Source organism: Doryrhamphus excisus, linkage group LG10 (assembly GCF_037039965.1).
Source record: "Doryrhamphus excisus strain RoL-2023G ecotype Guam linkage group LG10, RoL_Dexc_Guam_v1.1, whole genome shotgun sequence".
NCBI lineage: Eukaryota > Metazoa > Chordata > Actinopteri > Syngnathiformes > Syngnathidae > Doryrhamphus > Doryrhamphus excisus.
Window position 1 is genome coordinate 12,115,113 of NC_136366.1, and position 13,369 is coordinate 12,128,481.

A 13,369-nucleotide genomic window follows, 5' to 3' on the forward strand; every position below is an offset into this window, starting at 1 on the left:
AATAAGACATCCGACTTGCAAGTCACGTTGCCAGCTAAAAGTGTTGAAAGTTGAAATACTTATGGGGCCGCATGTGGCCCCCGGGCTGTAGTTTGCCCACCCTTGACCTACAAGGTGAACGTAGCCATAAAGTCGTAGTTAAAAGCAAAAAGAAATGTACAAATAAAACACTGAGCCAAGTAAAAAAAAAAACAAAACAAGAAAAACTAAAGCACACACAGTAGTGATGCAAAATGTAGTCGGGACATGTTGACTGAGTGCAGTCAGGCGTGCGTCTAAGTAGGCGTAATTGGAAAATGCCAAACAGCGGCTCCACATAGGAACTCCATTAAAGGCCCTGCTGTGCAGAGTAAAGAGAGTGGCAGCAAAAAAAATGATTAGACCAGCTTTTTTAACTGATTAGACCAGCTTTGTTTCTTCAGTTTCTTGTTTATTTTAATGCCTGGCACAACTAAAGGTGCATTTGTTTGTATGTTAATGTCATTAATGTAATAACTTAAGTGATTTTAGTTATTATCAAGAAAACCATGGAAGTTAAAGCTATTTTTTTGTAGGAAAAAAAAACTTACAGGGTTCTACATTAAAAACAAAAATTACTTGCCAATTGGGAATCCTTAAGGTGAGAACGACTTGCCCGAACATACTGATAATTCATCAGATAATAGTACTGATGCATTGTATTTGGAGGAATGTCTGAAACGTATGTTAACATGGCATGCCATACTACCTTACATATCGTAGTCGTAGTAAGCAGTGATATTTATAAGTTGTGCACCACAATGAAACATTATTGAATAGACACATTTGTGTACTAGTAAAGTGTTTTTAATCCAGGAAAAAATGCTGAATGGTCAAACAATAATTTGTGAAGCAAAGGTGAGAAAAATACACAGAGAAATGGAAGCGCTAGATTTTGTAGCTTGTGCAAAATCAGCACTTGGTATTGGATCTAATCGGTGGTGTTTCATTGTGACCACTTCAAATTGTCACAGCAATGTGATTCACTCACCTGTGCCATCATTTGATTTGCTGCCGCTAATAAAGTACTTGTTTAGGAGGCACCGTTTCATCACTTTTTGGTGTTTTCCTTCACAAGTTGTTGAAGAATTTAGACCATGTAAGCGGGGACGCCATGATAGATGTTTTCCTAGTCAAACCATCGCTGATTGGTTGATCGCGAACAAGAAAGGGTGTAACTAAAGCGCGGACTGAGGACTACGGACCGCGGTCTAAATAAAGCATTCTGATTGGTCCATTTCAAGATTTGCAAGGATTGGTTTGCAAATTACCACCGGAATTACGCAGTCCGTGTTTTACCAACACCCAACAAGAACCGCTTTAAAAAAAAAAAACTCTTGGCAATATGGCATGCCAAAGTGCACTTGCCCGACGGGAATATCACTGATTGGATTTACTTGCCCGAATTTTGTTTTAACTTGCCCCGGGCCATCGGTACATCGTTATTGTCGAGCCCTGACTTACTTTTAGTTGTAGGAGGCATTAAAATGAACAAACACCCTTAAGAAACAGGGTTGGTCTAATCATTTCTTCTGTGACTGTACATGAGTTTGAGTATCCGTAAACAAATATTATGGCGATTCCGTAAGGTGCATTGATCTGTGTGATAAATTCCAAGTCAGTCCAGCCTCATGGGAGACTATGGAGTTTCATAACAGCAACACCACGTGGAATATTTGCTCAAAAAATAACAGCCCAGACGACACAGTAGGAGCGAATGTTCTGACAAATGCTCAGGCTTTTGTGAGCAGCGGTTCAGAGAATAGAAACGTTAACCTTTGGCATCAGAATTCTGAGCTACGGGTGTAAACAAGAGGAAAAGGAAGCGTGCAGACAAAGTAATCAATTGATCAGCCGTGACCTTCTAAAAGGAGAAGCTTTTACCTTGTTATGAGATGCAGGAGGCTTCAAAACTATCAAGACAAATACACATGGGGGGGGTGGCGGTTTATGTAACATCGCTTATTAGCTTGGCGTGGCTTTAGAAAGTTCTACGGCAGGGGTCTCGAACACGCGGCCCGCGGGCCAAATGTGGCCTGCAGGACACTAGTTTGAGGCCCCCGCCTTGATATGAAAGTTTAATGTTAGTGCGGCCCGCGCAAGTTTGATATGGATGCTGTATGGTATCATGTACCCAGAAAAAATTACTACGTTTGATTAATGTTCATGTTAAATGTTAAATAACTGTTAATAGTTATCCTCCCTATCCGTGTGGAAGTGGTAAGTTTTTGGCTATTTAAGTTTAAAGGAAATAACTTGAAGGCTACCGTTTAGGTCGCTAGCTCTCTAGTTTGCGAGTTAGCATGTGTCTCAAGACCCTGCAGTTGCGCAATATGTTGTAAATAAAAAGAGTATAAATGTGACTATAGTCGTGTTTTGTCATGTCTACAGGTCTCTAATAATGCTTTGTTTTAATTTTAATCTGAAAAAAATAATTTGTCTACCCACCAACTATATGTGGTTTCTTAAGTTTTTATTATTTGCCGTTTTATTGTTATTATTATATTTATTCATTTAATACTGTGATTGATTTTCTTTATTCTTGATTTGTTTATTTATTTTTCATCTTATTTTGTGTAGAAAAATAAAAAGTAAGATATTTGAGAACAGTGGAATCTTTTATCAGAGCTTTTCTTGTAGAAAATCAAAACCAAAGCAAAGTTTATTCATTTTTCTGTTTTTAATAAATGCGTCAAGTAAATTGAGTTTGAGACCCCTGTTCTACGGCGTTGTAGCAGTTAGTCCAGTTTCAGTCCACTGTAATGACCATACAGTCCGATTCTCCAGAGCACAGCTTCATTAAAGAACGCCGTCTCTGGCTTGCACTGACCTTTGCGGCACACGGGTTCCCTCGTCGCCTGAATTCTATTTCAATACCACAGACCCCCAGATGTTTCCTTTGCCCACTTGTGGGCTTTACATAACTAGAGAACAGCGAGCACCCTCGTTGCTGTACGTATGAAAGTTAACAACATCCCCGAGGAGAACGGAGCTATGAAAAGCAATTAGAGAGTCTGCCCTGCCTCAATATGTAAGCAGCCAATAGTGTGACACATGAGAGTCGGGTTCTTATTAGATTCCTGCGCTGTTGTGTCAGTGAGCTTCCCGCCATGTCAATAAACTGATTTCCCTCTTTGGTTTTGAATCATGTTTAATCTTTTGATGGACGGAAGCTACAATGCAGCCATTGTTACGTATAGCGGACAAAGAGTCTTTAGAAATGCAAACTGGCCCCAATGAGCAGCTTGTGGGCGGAAAAGAAAAAAAACAAAAAGTTGTCTGTGAGGTCCGAGGCAGCGTGTTCGAAAGTCTGAAGTCGTCTTTTTCGCCGTCTCATTATAACAACGCAGAAAAAGAAAATCCCCCCCCCCATCACCCTGCATCTCCCACTCAGCCAGTGAACAAACCGTTGCACAGGGGATTATTTTCACAGACAAACAGGTGAGACGGGAAGGTTATCACTGGGGACAACATTTGACTGTACCTACCAATAGAAACCTGTGTTCAAGTGAAATTAATCCATAAATAATTGATGAATTGTCCTGTAATTTTTTAACCAAGCGCTCTGACCATGTTGTTTGGTCGAGAGACAGTCTCAATGAGGAAAAGACAGGAAGCAGAACTGGAGGTAGCAGAGATGAGGATGCTGAGGTTCTCATTGGGAGTGACCAGGATGGATAGGATCATGAACGAGTACATCAGAGGGACATTACATGTTAGAGGCTTTGGAGATAAAGTCAGTTATCGGCCAGACTGAGATGGTTGGGACATGTCCAGAGGAGAGATAGTGAATATATATATATACATTAGGGTGCATCAAAAATCACAATTATTGAATTTTAATTTGGCTGGGTACTAAAAGTGTTCCAATATATGTCGAAACAACACATACAAAATATTTTTCCAATCCATGATTATTTAGGGGTGCCACCATACATCTGTTTTTGTGGAATAAAGTGGTGAACAGTTCAACGGTCGCCATGGAGATTTGAGGTGATCTTTATGTTTTTGTTGGTATTTATACTCCTATTACATATTACTAGCACATTTGTGGTTTTGTAGTCATATTTATAGGTATTTAGTGCTCATTGCCTCTACTGTAGCTAATATTAGCTAGCTACAGTTTGCTAATGACAGCTAGCTAATAGCTGAGCAAGCATAACATCAACAACAGTAATATAGTATTGCTATAGTATTGCTGATGCCTCATATTTATTGAGAGTAGTACTGTAGTCCTACATAATCTGATATACACTTGTCCATTTATTATTTTAGGCACTGTTTAGTGCTCATTGCCTCTACTGTAGCTAACATTAGCTAGCAACAGTTTGCTAATGACAGTTAGCTAATAGCTGAGCAAGCATAACATCAACAACTTTGGTCTGGCCCCCCTTTGATAACCCTATAGAAAATGATGCTGTATACTAGTTCATTGTACTCAACATTTCCAGGTCAACTTTTTGGCAATTAGACTAGAAATTGCACATTTTCCGAAATTTTACAAAAGTTTATGTGTGAGGTGGCACCCCTAAATCTCAATGGATTTCCTCAAAACTTTGCAAAAGACATTTTTATGTTCATGAGAAAAAAATGGAATGCCAGCCAAATTGATATTATGAATTTAAAATTTCCCATTCAAATTTGATGCACCCTAATATATATATATATATATATATATATATATATATATATATATATATAGGATGCAAAAAGGAGGTTTATGGATGTAGTGAAGGAGGGCATGAGGGTAGTTGGTGTGAGAGACAGATACAGAAGACAGGGTTGCATGGAGGAGATTGGTTTGCCGTGGTGACCCCTGATGGGAAAAGCAGAGAAGAAGAAAGAAAGAAGAAAAGCATCTCATATAACATCTTTTGAAGTATTTTTACAGCAGATTAAAAGAGACAATCCCACCAGAATGTCATCTTCAGAAGACCACATAACACTTTATGTCTCCTTGAGTGCCAGTTTTATAAAAAGCCACACCAGTCCTGGGGGTACAACCAAAGTATCAACAAGCCAAGATGACATATTTGTTACTAACGTGCCCTGAATGCGGCAAAGGAGGACAGTTTCTTGCCTTGTTTATCCTCTGTTCCACTATTTCAGTCGCCATGTTTGGTGCGACAAGAGGTGCTTTCACGGAAATGAAGAAGCACCGCAAAGTGACAAGTCATCAGATGACGTTCCTACCCCGGAGACAGAAATCATTACTGAAGACAGAGGAACATTGAAATGCTAATTCTCTGGCTACATTATTGATCACAGTGCCCGGTATACGCTAATGGAGCTAGCGGTTTGTTTGCTTGTTTTTGCATACTTTGCAAAAGATGGTGAGGTACTTTTAGATGTAACTAAATATTCATTCTCACAAATAGATATTTACGTATATATAATAATATTTATGTATAATAATATTAGTGGCGCCCTCTATGGGTAGTGCTCAAAATGCTTTGGAAGACATGCTAGCATAGCATTCATTCATTTTCGACTGCGTGCATGCTGGAGCCTATCCCAGCTGTCTTCGGGCGAGAGGCGGGGTACACCCTGGACTGGTGGCCAGCCAATCACAGGGCACATATAGACAAACAACCATTCACACTCACATTCATACCTATGGACAATTTGGAGTGGCCAATTAACCTAGCATGTTTTTGGAATGTGGGAGGAAACCGGAGTACCCAGAGAAAACCCAGGGTGGCCGAGGGTGGAACCAAACTTTTTTTTTGTGGGGGTCCGCCCGTCTGTCGGAGTCGCGGGGCCCGGGTACTGGTCCCCCGATGGCTCCTCCCGGTGTGGACGGCCCCAAATGTGGCGTTTCCATGATCCTCAGTGCCATGCCATGTCTCCCTACTGTGTGTGTGTCTAGTATGGAGGGTGGGAGGGAGGGGCTTTCTTTGTAATTGTTTTTCTTTTTAATTGTGGTAATTGTTTTTAATTATGTAAAGCACTTTGTGTTACATGTTTCTGCAGGAAAAGTGCTCTACAAATAAAGTTGATTTGATTTTTTTTTTATATTAGGCCACAATCATGTATTAATTTTAGAACAAAATGCAATATTTAGGGATTAGTTGAACCGCAAGTGACGATTTGTATACGGATTAATAACGCCAAAATAGTCAAATAGACAAATCTTCACGTTTTAAAACAGTGCACGAGTACACGGTTTAGTTTATACCGCTCCTCAAATAAATTTCATAGAAAAACAAACAATATGTTAAATAGTAATCCAGCACGGTACTAAATAAACACAAAATGCCTAGTTTAAAAAAAATAAAATAAAATAGAAAAGCAGTGCAGCAAAAACCATATAGACTGCATGGGACCAGGGCCTAGGTTTGTGCTTATGCTAACCTTCCTTGTCCATCCAAGTCCAGTCCCGCCGGCTAACCAGCTAGCGGAGTTTTGGTCTTTGCTTCTTCATCCAACTAATTACAGCACGCAAGTCTTGTACGCAATAAATCCTCCACTGACTTTCATTGTCTTTGTTTTTCCAAACAGTTTGAAGACCACCCTGAAAAAGAAGCTGTCCGGCGAAGTGGTCAACCTCTCCGGCATCCCGCTGTCGGGCAGAGACGTCCACCGCGTGGCCTTCTACCTGCAGGGAGGCAGTGACGCGGTGTCTGCCGTGGACTTGAGCTTCACCGAACTGCAGGACGAAAGCCTGCGCCTGCTCCTGCCGCCCCTCAGCGGCCTCCCTAAACTGACCACACTCGCCGTCAACGGGAATCGCCTCACCGCAGCCGTCCTGAAAGACCTGACGGAGGTGGTGAAAGATCCTAAGAAGTTCCCCAAGCTGGCGTGGATCGACCTGGGCAACAACGTGGATATCTTCACCGTTCCGCAGCCGCTGCTGGTGGCGCTGCGTCGACGCTTCGGTTTACGCAGCAGCCTGCCCACCATCTACGAGTACAGCGAGGCAAAGACCTTCGGCAGGTATAACCCCAACATGGAGACCTCCGTGGAGGAGCCCAGTGTCTATGACGACGGCGACGAAGGCGAGGTGGAAAGAGACGAGGACGATGATAGGCTGGAGCTTCAAGCTTGGGGCTTTGGAGAGGACAAAACATCCAGAAGTGTTCAGGTGTCGTTCTGTGGGAGGTGATCACGGAGGTTGGCATCCTCTCGTCTCAATGCTACTCTGACACGGATTTCTGAAAATAAAAATAACGATATCGTCCTGTCTGACCTCGGCGATGTAGCTCCGTGCTAGCTCCGACACTTTATTTATGGATTGATCTACTTCTGTCTAGACAGAGCTGAACTGCTTTTTTGCCCCCCCCAGCGTTCAACGAATCACTTCCAGAACTAAGACTGGGCAGTTAAGTGCCTTGCACAAGGGCACCTTAGCCGTCACCCATTAGGGAATATGTTTACAGGAATATTCACATTTATTATATTTACATGTTAGAAAGTGGACTTTTTTCATAATCTGGCACGATGCCGTTTCAGAGCAGGATCCAAAATGTAAATATTTCTTAATCTTCATGAAATTACTCCTCATGACAGATGGAGGAACATTCATTGTGTGATGAATGAAACAAGTTGTCCTCATGCAAGGTGGATGACAAAATATTAAAAGTGTTTAATTTTGATGAGGCAATGAGCAAACCAAGAATCAAGGTTATTTTGGAGTGCTGAACATAAAAAGGTGCTTTTGTCTCCGATGTTAAGCTTTTTCCCCCCACAGAAATAATATGCAAATTAGACACTTGTAGGGGCTGCACGGTGGATGAGTGGTTAGCGCGCAGGCCTCACAGCTAGGAGACCCGAGTTCAATTCCACCCACGGCCATCTCTGTGTGGAGTTTGCATGTTCTCCCCGTGCATGTGTGGGTTTTCTCGGGGTACTCTGGTTTCCTCCCACATTCCAAAAACATGCTAGGTTAATTGGCCACTCCAAATTGTCCATAGGTATGAATGTGAGTGTGAATGGTTGTTTGTCTATATGTGCCCTGTGATTTGCTGGCCACCAGTCCAGGTTGTATACCCTGCCTCTCGCCCGAAGACAGCTGGCATAGGATAGGCTCCAGCACCCCCGTGACCCTCGTGAGGATAAGCGTTAGAAAATGAATGAATGAATGAGTTCTCCTCCTATTTTGTGTGGAAGTGGTAACTTTTTGGCTTCTTATTTTGTCTTTCCCCACCCTCGGCCATCTCTGTGTGGAGTTTGCATGTTCTCCCCGTGCATGCGTGGGTTTTCTCCGGGTACTCCGGTTTCCTCCCACATTCCAAAAACATGCTAGGTTAATTAGCGACTCCATATTGTCCATAGGTGTGAATGTGAGTGTGAATGGTTGTTTGTCTATATGTGCCCTGTGATTGGCTGGCCACCAGTCCAGGGTGTACCCCGCTTCTCTCGCCCGAAGACAGCTGGGATAGGCTCCAGCACCCCTGGTGAGGATAAGCGGTAGAAAATGAGCGAATTACACGACTTTTCATTCTGAGGAGTCTGCAACCGTGGCTCTTAAACGGAATCTTTTGTACGTTTTAACGTCAAAGCTTTAAAAAGCTGTGAAAACGAGCCTGTTATTACATTTCTGTTCTTTAACTTGACTTAATTTGGTGTCGGGTTTAAAAACCTGGCACCCGGGTTTTGAATTGTGACCTTTCCATTCAAAATAAAACATGAAGTCCACATTGAGGTGCAGTACATCAACACATTTTATCAAATTTGATGTCACTTTACGAGAGAAAAATCAAGTGGTTACTGAGGAACTAATGACTAAGGTCTGAAGTCCATTGATGTGAGGTCAGTCCATTCCTCATTAAACTTCTGGAATTTTGTGTTACCTCAAATTCCTCACAGGGTATAGTATCGTTTCTAAACTGTACAGGGGCTAATGAGTGGTTTTACTGCCTGGTGTGTCCCCTCTGTAGCAGATCTATTTTTTCCCAGTAAATAGGGCCATTTTAACCATGGGGTTTTATTCGTTTTGATGAGTGAGCAATGGGAACGAGGATGATACCAGCTCTTACAGAGAACATGCAGTGCAGTATTGTCGTGACACAAATACCGCAACAATGAAATGAACATACAATGTATTTTAACTGTAACTGTAGCACATCCTTATAGAGACAGAAGCATGTTTTGTTAAGAAGAATTACTTCATGAAACGACACCCCTGTTGTTGACGTGTTTTCTCCTCCAACTGTGTTGTTTATGTGAGCTTACTGGATTATTAATGATCAGGAGTGCGTAATTAGTGTGCACGTTAAAGGACATGCAGAGTAAATGACAGCCTTTGATGGCAGAAAAGGAAATGTTGATTCATTTGCACTTTCAGGACAACTTAGGCCACAGCAGAATAAACAAATGTTTTAATGAGTCTGTATTAAAAATATGTTCATGGGTTGTCCGTTATCCTAAATGAACTTTTAGCATTTTCTACTCAAATGTTCCTGCTGAATTCATGACATCCTTGCAAAATCATGACTTGCTATATTAGACTGAACGTGATGTTTGCCTGCTGTTGCTTCCAGAAATAAACACCGTTTGAATATTTGATTTTCTGGACTAGTTTTGTCTATTGGTTAATAACAGTATGGGGGTGGGGGGGTGAACTGCCAGGGGATACGAGAGAGGCAAGGAGGACTTTTTCCAATATTAGTGCAGACCTGGCATGTATGAATTTGTTGTGATTCACCGCTCTCTGTTTTGTTGCATATTGCTGGTTTCACTTTAGGGTTCAGTGTGTATTAGGGGTGGGGGGGTAAAAATGTTTCTGTCAGTGGACAGTGGAGGCGTGACAGAAAATAATTGAGTGGCTTAATAGACACGACTGTAAAGTACTATTAATGACATGGATGATGAGTTAAAAACATGTGGGTGTTCTAATTTCTTACGGCCAAACCAATACTTCACACAAAGGGGTGTGAAAACATTTGCTGTTTTGACTGTGCTATTATTTCTCTGACATAAACACAACACCAAATTTGAGCAAGAATGGCTGAAAAACATGGCCGCAATCCAGCATAAATGCAACTGTCCATAACCACAACCCATAGGTGGCGCCATAAATGTCATTTACGGTTATCAATATATGGGGCTAAATCCTAGTGAAAGGCCATTGTGTTGCTCTGACTTTGATATTCTAGTGGCATATTCTTTTCCTTTGGTTTGTGCCGCCATCACGGAGCAGTGGCAAAATGCTGACAGCCGTGTGTTTTTGTTTTTTTTTTTTTAAATATTATTTTCAATGGCGCATTTCCGTGTCAGCGTTTCATCTTATGTGTGAAGGAGTGTTGCCCTGAGCCGACCGACCTGTCACAGGAAGAATAATATCAACATCCTGCTGACTTGTAGCCGCTCTGCCAGCGAGGCATTTTCACTTTCACCGGAGGGGCAGGAGGTGAGTCTGCAGCCATCCATCTTCATTTCAAAATCACACTTGCCGCTCTAAATGAAGAAGAGGAGGATCAGATGGAAAACATTTAGAGGCTGGAGGCCTTGGGGGGCTTGCTGTGTGTCACGCTGACACACAGCAGTAAACACATAAGTAAATACGTTACACTCTTAATAGAGGTACGCATATACATAAGCAAATGATTAGTATCAGACCATTTTTCCATATTCATGTTCATTTTCTACCGCCTATCCTCACAAGGGTCGTGTGGGTGCTGGAGCCTATCCCAGCTGTCTTGAGGCGAGAGGCAGGGTACACCCTGGACTGGTGGCCAGCCAATCACAGGGCACATATAGACAAACAACCATTCACACTCACATTCATACCTATGGACAATTTGGAGTCGCCAATTAACCTAGCATGTTTTTGAAATGTGGGAGGAAACTCATGCAAACTCCACACAGAGATGGCCGAGGGTGGAATTGAACTCGTGTCTCCTAGCTGTGAGGCCTGTGCACTCACCACTCATCCACTGTGCATAAAAAACAATTCATTTAATGACGTCCATCAGGTGTGTACTAACTTCTTAAAGTTGTAAAGTAGCCAGCCCTCCACTACACAAAAACGTTAGAGATCACTAGTCTAAAGCCTCTATTTTGTACATATGTTAGTGTTGTCTTTGTCTTTATTGAAGTGTAGCTACGCCATCTAGTGGCAATAATTGGCTTTACAGTACGGCCGCAACTGAACCTTTCAGGAGAGCCAGTTCACATCATCTTCCATCATCATTCCATTTTTTAAGCATGTTTACAAAAACATGTTTTGTTCCACCATTGTAGTCTTTTATAACAATAAAGCCCAAACATGTGGTTCTTGTGCAGGGTTACTTTGAACAATAGCCAAGAGAACAAAAACAAAACAACAATAGTTGCTGAAAATGGTGTTAATTGAAATCAGCTTGATGTTTTTTTGGTTTGATTTAATATGCTTGTTGAACATGGATTAGATTAATGTTGTGAAGTGCGTGTTATGTGAGGAAAGGGAATATCTCTGCTCATTCATGATGACAGTGACTTATGATTCATGCATATTTACTCAAATGAAATCCTTATCTAGGGTGCTCACAATAGTGCTCCATCCAGCTAATATCCTTTCTGAGGTCAGGTTACATAAGCCAGGGACACAGCGCATAAGATCAGAGTATAATATAACGGATTTAGGACTAATATGCATGTATTGTTACTGTTTTGTAATAACCAGACTTTAGTTTTTTGGGGGGCATAACAAAATTAAAAAGCTTTCTTGTGGGTAAGCGTGGTCACATGTTTTGACATCAACCATACATTAAAAAAAACGTGTTTCTTTGTTTTTGTTTATCCTCTCGTTTGTTAGACACCAAGCGACTTCCGGGTGACACATTCAGACGGTGCCATTTTCTACCTCGGGGGTAGACTTTTCCATTCACGTCAGAACGACACCGACTTGGGAACGTGGGAATACATTTCCAAACTAACATACAGCAGAAATACAACACAGTTATCTAAAGTTTAAAAATAAGTCACAAAAAAATCGTATTTCTGGTAGTGTATTACTTACTGAGCAAGGTCCTTCCGGCTTCAGGCTTCCGGTCTTCTCTTCATCTTTTTGTTTGTTAATGTTGGCGAGCAACTTATGGTGTGCATTAACGCCACCTGCTGGTAAAAACTGTGGATTGACACGCCCAAATACGACCCCAACCATAAAAAATTAATCTTTTTTTAAATAAAAAAATCATTTAATCTAAACGTGTCTTAAAAGTGACAGGAAGAAAAAAAACACCACTCTCGAGACTCTTACTGCCGTGCTTAAGAAGCCAGGTGACTAATTGCTTGCAGGTGTGCACTTGTGACTCCGCCTCCGCTCCACATTGCCTGCACTGCAACAAAAGAACAGAAGATGGCAGCAGAGCAGCAAATACGGGACATCACAATTCCATTATAGGATTCACACAGGCCTGTGCTATGTTTTCACATTAGTTTTATGTATGCACAAAACTCATTATCCTAATATATTCTTCTTTCCTATTCTTTTCATTTATTCATTTCCACACTTTTCATCGACGCAACACAGTTTTAGTTTTTATCTAATCATGCTAATTGAACTCACCAACAACAAAACGCACTGTGTTCATGGCATAATCTATTGTTTTCATTCTTTGTCTCGGAGGTAATAACATAATATTAATAATAACACGTACAATCTGTTCATCTTTAAATTACTGAAGTATTATACATGTTAAGATGTCAATAGCCAGTAAACAGAATCAACACTTCAAAGACTCCAGCCAAGTGAGTGAATTCATCTGCATTTCTTCCAATCTTTGATGTTTTATCTGCGTGGAAGGCCATTCAAGCTAAAAGTGTGTCACTGCAAGCCTGAGGGACTCACTAAACTAAACACCAAATTGCATGAAATAAAACCAACAGTGGGTCACTATTGAGATGGCATAAAGGAGGCATTTGCATCACTTGTGTGCTAGCCTGTAGTAATACTTGCTGCTGCAAAAAAAAAAGATGTCCCCGAAATGTGACCAGTATTAAACTCATCATCATCATGAGCTGCAAGAATAATCTTTTCTCTCCTGGGGCACAGTTTGGCCCTGGATGATGATGATAATAATAATACATATGGAGAAGCTATCTACCGCCCCCAAGGGTTCACAGCGGGTACGCACTGGAATAAAAGCCCTCTAATCGCTTGTAGACACAAATTTCTGTAAAAACATATCTATATTCCAACAGATGACAACCTGTGTTGCTATTTAAGTCGCGAGAGACATTATTAAAACATCACCTGAGCGGAATAAGGCGAAAATAGCATGCAAAAGGCTTACACATGTGTTCTTTACACACAGGGACGCCCACTGTTGCTGCTACGTGAAAGCTGATTGGCTGATGAAAGGCAGGGCTTCCTGTGCGAGCACTCTGATTGGCTTCCCGGTGCCGTCATTGGATATGACGTTATGCC

General features: G+C 41.5%; 1 protein-coding gene across 2 annotated transcripts in view; it reads right to left on the reverse strand.

The window, feature by feature from the left end:
- The window catches only part of ggt1b (gamma-glutamyltransferase 1b), a 51,537-nt gene extending 39,275 nt beyond the window's left edge, over positions 1-12,262 (reverse strand). Inside the window, exons 1-2 of one of the 2 annotated variants that reach the window (XM_058052064.2) lie at positions 11,960-12,262; positions 10,282-10,416 (exon numbers count right to left, since the gene is read on the reverse strand). The gene's annotated coding sequence lies outside the window, so the exon portion shown is untranslated. Of the gene's footprint in view, positions 1-10,281; positions 10,417-11,803; positions 11,859-11,959 lie in introns of those variants that run through there. The other variant, XM_078794130.1, reaches the window with a different exon arrangement.
- Between the last annotated feature and the right edge of the window lie 1,107 nt (positions 12,263-13,369).